This window comes from Pinus tabuliformis, chromosome 1_2, assembly GCF_031772625.1.
Source record: "Pinus tabuliformis cultivar Carrire ecotype Pingquan chromosome 1_2, CPIR1, whole genome shotgun sequence".
Lineage (NCBI taxonomy): Eukaryota > Viridiplantae > Streptophyta > Pinopsida > Pinales > Pinaceae > Pinus > Pinus tabuliformis.
This window is the reverse complement of record NC_142298.1, coordinates 77424212-77435832: the sequence shown is the minus strand read 5'-3', so window position 1 is coordinate 77435832 and position 11621 is coordinate 77424212. Positions and strand designations below refer to the sequence as shown.

The window sequence follows — 11621 nt, the reverse complement described above, 5'->3', positions numbered from 1 at the left end:
ACTGGTGAATTTGAGCAAGAATTTTGTGCTTCTCATTATCAAACCCAAAAATGATATTGATTATGAAGCGTTTGATGGTTGTAATTCAAATTTGAAAATTGATTTGGTTGACATTGTTAACCAATCTGATGAAATGTTTCAGGAACCAAAGGGATTACTTCCCAATAGGGGAATCCAACCTGATTTATAGTTGCAACAAAAGTGTATTCTTCCTAACATTGGAATGTACAGGATGTTAGTGATGGAAAGCGTAGAAATTAAGACGCAAATCCATGTATTGTTGAAAAAAAGGATCATTCGGCCTACTCCTTTACCGTGTGGTGCACCTCTTGTTTTGGCGCCTGAGAAGAATGGTAAGAATTTCCTTGAATGGGATTCAAGAAATGGTTTTCATCAAAGTAGAGTTGTTGCAAAATATATAGGGAAGACGACATTCAAAACCAAACAAGGTTTGTTTGAATGACTTGTTATGCTTTTCGGTCTTTGCTATGCTCCTACTACTTTTACGCATATGAAGAAAGATGTGCTGAAGCCATTTCTGGACATGATAGTCTATTTGATGACATTTTCATTTTCAGAAAATTTCATTATGAACATGTCATGTGTGAGGAAAAAATACTTGATGACGTATGTCAAGAACGTTTTTTTCTGAAGATGTCAAAGTATATGTTGGATATAACTTCTTTGATGTACTTGAGCCATGAAATTGGTTCTTCCAAGCATGTTCAGGTTGCCAATTGCTTTTTGGTCGTCCGCGTGGGATGTGGAGAAGGTGAGATGAAGTTAGACCTCTCCAAGATTGATGTCGTAATAGTTTGTGGTGCCATTGACCCCATTCTTGTAGACACAGGTGAAAGAATCATACATCCCCATGAAGTCATAGATGCCTTTTCTCTACTTTTAATTTATGCAGGCAGGCTCAAGATAGTCATTTGGATAAGAGGTTTTCTGGGAGCAGCAATGTTGGAGGAGAAATTTTGTTAATTTTCTTCTATTGTAGTTCATTTTCGTTTGTTGTAAGTTGTGAAAAAGGTTTTCCAGTGGGGAGGCAAACAATGAGATGCATTTGATGCTTTAAAAAAAAATATTAGTATATGTAGAATTTTTTTACAAATCAGCTAGCTCTGATACCATGTAGATCTTTTTCTACAAATCAGCTAGCTCCGATACCATGTAGAAATTTCCCACATGTAGATCACCTGGTAATGCAATGTACTAAAGCAAAACACTTGATCTACTTCTACAAACAATTTAGTGGAAGCTTAATCAACCATGAGAAACATCAATAAGAACACATATAACTAATAAGAAGGAATCAATCACACATAACACAGAAGAATTTACCCAGGGAAAGCACCTGCCTAAAACCCCATCTCTGTATTATCATACAAGTGGAAATATAGTCTGGATTACACAAAGCCTTAGCTCGGAAGCTATCCAGCTCTCAGTACAATCCCTTTGTTGCTCATAGACAGTCAAAGGCTTCTCACAAACCTTCTCCTCTGCCCTCCAAACCTCCTATTTCCTTTTGCAGTTTTCCTTGGGGTCTAGTGCTGCCACCTGTGTGAATTGGCCTCTTCACACACTCACTAACCTCTGATCTAACTGCACAACCCTAAAGGAGATAAATCCTCATCATGGATGAGCTTCCTTTATAGGAAAAATATTCATCCAACTAATAGTACATTGTCCGCATCTGATCTCAACTGGGTCTTTGACAGAACTGAAATGCATCAGTTATCCATGAGTGAATACATAGTTATCTGAAAATAACAGTTGTCACATGCATGCAAGCATCAACAAACTGTATCTCATTAATTTAACAACTTGTTAAATTAATCTAACTGAATTTGACTAAGTTAAACTAAGTCAACTGATCCTCTCAATATAGAACTCATCCTTTATTCCTCAATCAGTGGAGAAATTATTGCATGTTCTCACAAAGACTTCAAGTTTGACTTTCCTTAACTAATTAACTCACGGAGAATTAACTAATTAATATTCAAAATGCTGCTAAGACCAAATTCGAATTTTACTTACTATTTTAGACCAGGGACTGTCTAAAAATAGGGATCCAACTTGAACTGATAAAATAGAACTTCTATTTTTAGCACTTCCATTTTTCATTCCCTATTGCCCAATCTAGCACTGATGCCCAAACAGCCATTTTTAGCAGTGCTATTTTAGCACTTCTATATTTAGCAATTTCTTGTTGCCAATTTTCAACAATCCCTCTCAACAAGAAAGGCTTCCTCTCGAACCCGATCCCGTACCTCAAGAATGTTCTGCATGCAACACATCTACCAATTGTGGTTGCTCCAGCAACTCTCAGAATAGTCCAAGGTCTACAAGATCGCAATCGCACATTGACCCACTACAATCATAGACCATAAGACCGTTGGTTTCCTCGCCAATTTTGATTTGAGATAAGACATTCGGTGTCAATATATTATGGCCCCTCGCACAGTGAAATTTTCGCCCAGTTAGCGCGTTTTTGGGGATAATTTGTAGGAACATGTCAGGTTTGGAGCAATTTATGGAACGAATAGTGGGAAAACTAGAAGAAGTAATAACTTCTTCATTTTTCCACCAAATTGGTTGCAAAAAGAGGCTAGATAGCCATTTTTTAGTATTCTGAATTGATTGGAGTAGGTTTTAGAAGCATTTGAGCATTGTAAACACATATTTTTACACTTTTGAGCATAATAGAGAGGCCCAAGCCATCAAAAGCTGGACCAAGGAGGCGTAGCCCAAGAGGGGTGAACTTGTTTATCATGTGCTTGTTGTAATGTGTTTTTGATGACGTTCTGTACATGTTTATGTTGTTGTTCAGTTTCTAGTTTATGTTTAATTTCTCATGAAATTAACATAAAAACTCTCCATTTCACTTGCAAAAATTGATGAATCCTTAAGCACAATGAAAGCATTTTGTTTATAATCTGAGGAAGATCTTAGCACTACAAATTAATATTCTAAATCAGATCATAGGTTGTATGCTAAAAATATTCCCATGTTTCCCTTTGTCATCTATACTTGAGACCATTTTCTATCAATTTCTTTGATTCCTTTCCTGCCTTTAGATTTTATCATTAGAACATACTCAAATGTTGAAAATCATTGTTGATATGATGACTCTTGTATACTAGAGTCTGGATAGGTTGATTGAATATCTAACCAATGATGTTACAATCTCCAACATGGGATTGATAGTTGCACTTTCTACCTCTATCAGGTTTTATGCTAGGAATAACCTTGTCAGTTGCTGACTTTGAAGCCTTTTATCATTTTGTCTAATTTATTCCTATACCATGGAAATCAACTTTGTTTGACTGAAGATATGCATCTTGCTTCACATGTTTCATAGCTTCTGGAACCCAAGGTGACGTTCTCATACTTATAGTTACTGCTCTAAATGCATAAAAATTATTTTTTGAAGTTATTACAAACGTTGTTTCAATCTTTATCTTCTAGAAAATATCACATGTTCAAAAATTTTATGTTGTGAACAAAATTGCCACTCTAGTTGTGAAGATGACCTAGGATAAAATTAAATTTCATCAAGAAGGATTTCACTATCAACAATAATCGATTCTGTCAAAAATATCGCATTGTTCTTTGCAAAAGGTTGAATTTCTTATTCTTCATATAACTAGAAAAAGAAAGGACAAAATGATTATTGTGTTAAATTTCACTAATGTATTAGGACATAAAAGAGTGTCTCTACAGGAAATTTCAAACCCTAGGGCAGAATTACCCTATCCCATTACAAATGTTCATTTTTGGAGTAGTTTCTAACAACTTGAACAATAATCAAGCACACAGAAGAGAACATGGTTCCTGCCAATCAAAGGATCAATTGTGAACTCATAGCCTTAATACAAGGATGATTTGCTATAGAAAGACTCGGTTCAATAGTGTCTATGGCTAAGAGGAATGCCCCACGACCCTAGCAAGTTATTGTACATTCTTTATAAAAGATAAGTGTTTTGGTTATGGATTTTATGATGTGTTAAATTATTCTATAAGTATTGTTGAAAATGCTATAAATATTTAATATTTATGAGTTATTACAAATCTGCAATGTTTTCTTAGGAATTGCAAGTAATTGTTTGTCTATTTGTATATGTAATGTTTTATTATTTGTGAAGGAAAAACAATTGGTATTGGAGATGTATAGTATGTTTCAATGACAGAAATTTCTGAGAAATTTGTAATGCCTCTCCATGCTAGTAGGCACAGTGGTGGACATGCATGTCAAAAGATGGTATCGAAGCCCTGTTGGGCATAAATAATTATAGTGTCAAAGTATGGCAAAGCCATATTAAAAAAGGAATTTTAAAAATTCATCTTTTATAGAGGTTGAAATTTTGTGACATATGTGTGGAAGTGATTTTGGGGTGTATTACAATGTGGTATCAAAGTCAAGCTACAACAATGGACCTACATAGGGAAAAATCAATATGTGAAAAAAATAATTACATAGATGAAATATTTCGAGGATACTTGGAAATGATTTGTCAAAGTTTCTTGTGAGAAAATTGGGGGAAATTTCTATGAAATTAGAGGAAATGGAATTCAAGGGTTAAAACATTTGTTGTTAATATCTTCTTGAGTGACTACAAGCCTAGAATTTGCCGCATTTAAAATTATAGAACAAGGAGAAGGAATGGAGAGTGTGCTTGCAAAACATTGGAGGAAAGTCCTTGAATGAAATTGGGTAAAAATTAAAGGAAAAACCCCAAATTGTTGATGAATTTGGGTAAATTAGCAAAAATTATATTTGTCTAGGGAAGCCAAATTACAAAGTTCCATGGTGGCTGAGGGAGATGCACCAAGTGATGTGGACAACCACAATGGCAGATGGAAATGGTAGGGTACATGTGGCAAAGGCCACAAAGGTAGAACAATTAAGTTCTGGTGCATGCTAGTGGGGCCAAGAGATGTTATAGGGGTCACATAGCATAAGTGATCGTTTTGAAAAAAATAAACAAAACTGTATGACTAATTAGATGGTGATGTATGATACCATCGTGGTAAGTGGTATTAGAACTTGGAGGACAATATAACCTCCATGCAACTCAATCCCTTGTGATGCTTCACAACCATCAATTTTCACTCAATATCCATCATTTGATAAAGTGCAAGGGTAAGTTATGTGCCAAAAGGATGTGCAATTGGCCTTGCCTGTCACCTTAGCATATGAATAGGGGATAGTAACTTTGTTGAATCTCTTCTACCATTTAAAGGAAGTCATGAGGCTTTACTGTTTGGTTATTGCATTAATAATTGTAGTGTATTTTACCCTTTAATTAGGCATCTACAGATGAATAATTGTAACCACAAAAAGTAGTAGCTATCAAAGGAGGATATACGAATAGCCTACTAGAGTGTGAAGATACCTCCAAGGGTTGTATGAAGTAGAATAACGTTGAGTTTTGTCACTAAATATTATTTCTATATGGGATGTTTTATTACATACTTCATCTTTAATGCAAGACTATTCTTATCTTCACCAGAAAGGTGAACCTCCTACTACAATGTGACATAGATCCTTTTCATGAAATTTAAATCTGAAACTTGGTGACTAAAATCCACATAAATGTACATCTAATGAGTTTTTATAGATCCTTTTCATGAAATTAAAATATGAAACTGTTTATGTAAGAAAAGCTCTGAAAGTGTGATGCATCTCTTCTTGAACTGACCCTTTACTAAGGAAGTTTGGAGTTTGGACAACCTTAAAATCTCACACTAGTGGAAAAGGAATCAAGATGGGAAGAAGAATAAATTGAAGCAACCCTGGAAACCTGGTTCAAAAATAATGAAGCTAGAAAGAGCCACCATTCCCTACCAGCTTTTGTCCTTTGTGAACTCTGGCTCACAAGGAATGAGACCTTGTTCCAGACAAAGTAGTCTATGCTGAGAACCTTCCATAAATTCAAGAGAGACTACCTTTTTCTACCAAAAAGTATCAAATCAAGAAAAACTAAATAAATCTAGTAACCCTTGACATCTCTCCTAAACTTTTAATACTCCTCAAGGATTCTCCGATGAGGCAGTAAGAAGAGACTCAAAACAAAGTGGAGGTGGATGGATCCTTATTATTCCAGATAATCTGAACACAAAGCCAATCTCCTTTCAATGTGGATTAGGTGTTTCCACATATATTTTTGTAGAAGTAAAGGCTACCACCATTGTAATGAACTTTGAATGTGGATTAGGTGTTGCCACAAATATTTTTACAAAAGTAGAGGCTACCACCATCCTAATGAACTTAGCAAGAGGAGGAGGTCTCAGAAGCCTAAATATATATGGGACTCCAAACTGGTTATTGACTGGATGCAAGGCTCGAGCCTCCAAAAATTAGAAAGTGTTCAATTATAGGGGTGCCTCGAGTTTGCAGAAGAACTAAAGAACACCTTCAATTTTTAATCCTTTCACCACATCTATAGTATAACCAAGAAGCTGATATTGTCTCAAATCAAGCACACAATATAGGGATACTATCTCAAATCAAGCACACAATACAACAATCAAGCACATAGAAGAGAACATGGTTCCTTTCCGATCAAAGGATCAATTGTGAACTCATAGCCTCAATACAAGGATGGCCTGCTGCAGAAAGACTCGGTTCAATAGTGCCTATGGCTGAGAGGAATGTCCCATGTCCCTAGCAAGTTATTGTACATTATTTATAAAAGATAAGTGTTTTGGTTATGGATTTTATGATGTGTTAAATTATTGTATAATTATTGTTGAAAATTCTATAAATATTTAATATTTATGAGTTATTACAAATCTGCAACATTTTCTTAGGAATTGCAAGTAATTGTTCGTATATTTGTAAGTGTAATGTTTTATTATTTGTAAAGGAAAAACAATTATGATATTAGAGATTTATAGTATGTTGCAATGACGGAAATTTGTGAGAAATTTTTATTACCTCTCCATCCCAGTAGGCATAATGGTGGACATGCATGTCACAAAGTGGTATCAAAGCCCTGTTGGGCATAAGTAATTATAGTGTCAAAGTATGGCAAAGTATGGCAAAGCCATATTAAAAAGGAATATTAAAAATTCAGCTTTTATAGAGGTTGAAATTTTGTGACATATGCCTGGAAGTGAGTTTGGGGTGTATTACAATGTGGTATCAAAGTCAAGCTACAATAGTGGACCTACTTGGAAATCATTTGTCAAAGTTTCTTGTGAGAAAATTGGGGGAAATTTCTATGAAATCAGAGGAAATGGAGTTCAAGGGTTAAAATATTTGTTTTTAATCTCTGCTTGAGTGATTACAAGCCTAGAATTGGTCGAATTTAAAATTATAGAATAAGGAGAAGGAATGGAGAGTATGCTTGCAAAACATTGGAGGAAAGTACTTGGATGAAATTGGGTAAAAATTAAAGGAAAAAACCCAAATTAAAGGGTTGCCTGGTTTGCAAGAAAAAAGTGGCCACATCACCAGAGATGTTGTGCTGCTTTTTCCCACTACCCTTTAAACTATTTCTGGAATATGTGGTGAATTTGAAATTTGATGAAGAGCCATATTATGAAAAATATACTTCACTTTTTGATGGAATCATTGGTCCAAATCTAGTTGTTAGGCCAATAAACATTGATGGAGCTCTAAAGGTACTGTTGGTTTTCTTAAGAAATCCCATCTCTGAAATGAAAGTAGGAATCTCTCTAATGCGTTTTCAATTTGGTGAAGCTAGTCTACCAAGTTGGTCAAAAGAGAGGTAGGTTGACTATGGAGGAAGATGTTGATGAGCAACCCAAGTAAAAGGTCCGGCTTGCTATGCCTACTACACAATGGATCAGTGTTTATAATGCTCGATGACCAATGAAATAGAGGTATCGTGCCTGGAATTGTTAGTTTAACAATATTTTCTTCACTTTTGATACTTATGTTTGTACTCATTATTTGATGTGATTTCATTGGACAACAATATTCTTTCCTTTCTGTATTGGTTGAAAATGTTGAATAATTTTGGTTTGCATTAAATTTGTATATGAGATGATACTTCAGGTTGTGAATATTACACTATTTATATTCATTTCTCTTATTGTTAAGTTCTAAAATTACATTTATCTCTATTTTGTGGCCAGATACCGCTATAATGTGGCTGATACAAGACTTGCACAACATGTTGAGAAAGAAAATTAAGATGGTATTTTTATAAGTAGTGTAGCTTATTTCTCAAATCTGCGGGCTGTTATTATGGATGCAGGAACTAGATTCATTGCACAAGTTTATGAGCTTTCTCGGCGCTTTCTTCACAAGTTTATATTTTTACGCGCTTTATATAAGATGTGTACATGCATGTACTAAGCATCATTAGTGGTCTTCACATTATGGTGGTACTTATTACTTCTTCTTTTTTTTTGTAAGAATGGATCATGGAACAATGGGATAAAAACTATTACATAAGTGCAATTGTGGGGGCCAACAGTGGGAGCTCCCTGGTAGTAATGTCTAAAGGTAAGCTTCTGTAGGTGTTTTCCCTTGTCAAATTTTGATGGGTCAATAGATAGAGGGTCTATTAATTGTTAAGCTTTTGTGTATTCCAGGCACACAGTACACACAACAGTCTTATAATGTTAGTGATTCTTTTCCATTCAAATGGATAAGAAAAAAGTGGAGAAAGGGATTATATGTTACTTCTATGGCTTCTACAGGAAGTAGATGGGGTGTTGTCATGTCCCAAAATGCAGGTTTTACAGATTAGGTAAGTAATGCAAATGTGCCAACAATGCATATAGTTTTGTTGCCTTTTTTGGATTCATGTAGCTAATTGTAGTAATGGATTTTATTTGTACCTTAGATCATTGAACTTGATTTTCTATATCCTAGTGAGGGCATCCATAGGTAGTGGGATCATGGGTATCGTATAACTGCAATAGCAATGACATGGGACCACGCAGCTTCTGTTTTGAGTGTTCCTAGACCAAATTACAAACCAAACTACAACAATTATTTTTCTTGTTGTCTTGGATGTTGAGAATCTAGAATTAAAAAGAAACTTGATAGGATGGTAGACATCAACCAACAAATAATAGCAATTGGAGAAATCCAAGCTCCTAGATTTGTGAAGAATCTCCAAAGAATTCCTCTTATAGATGTTTTGGTGTCAAAATTAATAACAACTTATTTGATGCCACCCGTGGATTCTGGTTCTTTGGATTACGCTGATTTTGAGCCACATGTTGTGTACTAGATGCATTTCATACATGCATAATTGCATGGTTGCACTATATCATCGAGAATGGAGCTCTGTGACTCTATACCTTTCTTTGTATTTGTTTGAATTTTGAGATGTCCTACCATTTTCTAGAAAAGCATTCATATTCTGGCAGAAGATTGTCTTTACATATGCACATGCTATATGCAACGTTGGAGTTATGTAATCTAAAGTTCTCAACAATAGAAAGTCCCTATGTCTTTTTAGTAAACAAAATATTTAGACTCAATAGGTGTTTTTATGCCATGATTTGTGCAAACATTAATCTCTCATAGCTTGACAAAAGTGGTAGAGAAAATATTAATCTCTCCTACCTCGATAGAAGTGGTGGTCAATATCAACACATACAAGAACTTTGTGGTGGAATATTATCAAAACTGATAGAGGGATATGCAAGAGTGTACAGTAAGAACCTTGACAAACACGCCCATTGAAGCTTGCAACATTGTTTATAGGAAGAACAAATTATGTTTCTTTTTTCTGAACATGTAAGTTAGTATATTACAATTTAATGAATATGTTTTCCTATTATCATATATGGTTTTATATTTTATCAAAAAATTGCCAAGACTTCACAGTGTTTTATAACTTAGTAAAAGAATCACCAAGACTTTACAAATTTTTATTATTCAGGGAAATATTCGCCAAGATCTTACAAGATATTATAGTTCGATGAAATATTCGCCATGATTTTATAAGATAATATAATCTAGTGAGAGATTCGCCAAAAAAATTATATACACATATTAAATTATTCATAAAATCGCCCTCCATTTTTCTTATGTATCATGGGGATTTGCCCATTTATTATACATATAAATTTAGGGGGGTTCTTAAAATTTTCCTTGAACATTCCCAAATATGGTCGCCAATGTTTTAGGCATATAAACCCCTCTTTCTGACAAGATTGATCTCCCTAGATCCTAAAGGAAACTAGAAACAAACAAACAATTGAATAAATCTTTCCCTAAGCTTACTTTGTTTGAATTATGAGTATAAAAGACGATGAATAAGCCTCTCACCTATTTGCAAAATGCTTGATGAAGATCCCCGCTTGTCTTGATGTAGCTTCTTAATGCTTGAAAAGACCTGCAACCACAAACATAAGAAATATCAAAGGCATATGCAACATAACAATTCAAACAATCTTAATCTAATGATCAAGGAGATTAGAAATTGAAATTTCCTTAATGAATATCTAAAGAACTATAAACCATTCATCATTTCAGTAAGACAATACAATGGAAAAAATAATTCATTTGTATTAATTCAAGGATAAAGAAGATCCTTACAACCTTTGCCTTGATGTCATGAGGTTCCTCCAAAATGCCTCCAACCCTTTCCTTAGATGATAATCCTTTCAATCTCAATTCAACAACATAAGTCTATCTTTTCTGACCTCCTCAATCCCTCTACCCTCTGGTCAATTTATAGGCCAAGAGGAAGAAGTTTCAGATCCAAAAGAGGAGGATGAGATCCCTTAATTGGAGTATTAGGGTTCCTTTAGGAAAGGGAATTAGGTACATCATTTGAGGGGTTTGGCTTGAACAGATATGACCTGGGAGATTTTATTTGGGATGTATTCGCCCAACGATGCTTCTAGATCTCACTTTTTATTTTTAATTTTCTTTGATTCACTTGCGTGGTCTACAATGGAAGACAGAGTGTAGTTATGCTCCGTTCTCAGCGATAAGTATAGCGAATGCACAAAAACTTCTAGGAAAAGTGCACATGTCATACTTAACAAGGTATACAAGACAATTTTCCCAAAATTATCATCTTATTCAAGGGATTTTTGGTTGTTTGACCTCTAAGGGAGTTCAATGGAACATGTTCATGAATGGTAAGAAATCCATTTATATCAATGTCATGGTGACAAAATGATGTGTAACACAATTGTAGCTCCATATGATATAACTAGCATTTGCACCTTATGTTGCAAAGGAAACGCCATAAGGCATAGAGTGGGGAAGAATAGCATAGAGTGGGGAAGAATAGTTAATCAAATCCGTCAAAATTAAGATTAAATTGATCTATTAATTTTTCATTTACATACACTGAAATCATATGCAACGTGGGATAAGAATCTCAAGAATCTCAAGTTATCATTGAGATAAATAAATCTCTATAGTACATACTCGTTATATATATATATGAATGAAGATCTCTGCTATGATTTATATTACTTTCTATAGTCCATGCTCTATTTTAAATATTTTACTCTTTTGTCATAACTGGAAGAATCTCAAGTTATCATTGAGATAAATAAATCTCTATAGTACATACTCATTATCTATATATATATATATATATATATATGAATGAAGATCTCTGCTATGATTTATATTACTGTGGCAATACCATTTTTCTCTCGCAAAT

General features: G+C 34.4%; 1 pseudogene; it reads left to right on the top strand.

Annotated features, from left to right (window-relative positions):
• The first annotated feature begins 8221 nt into the window (after positions 1-8221).
• On the top strand, positions 8222-9002 carry LOC149204497 (casein kinase 1-like protein HD16; annotated as a pseudogene).
• The last annotated feature ends 2619 nt before the right edge of the window (positions 9003-11621 follow it).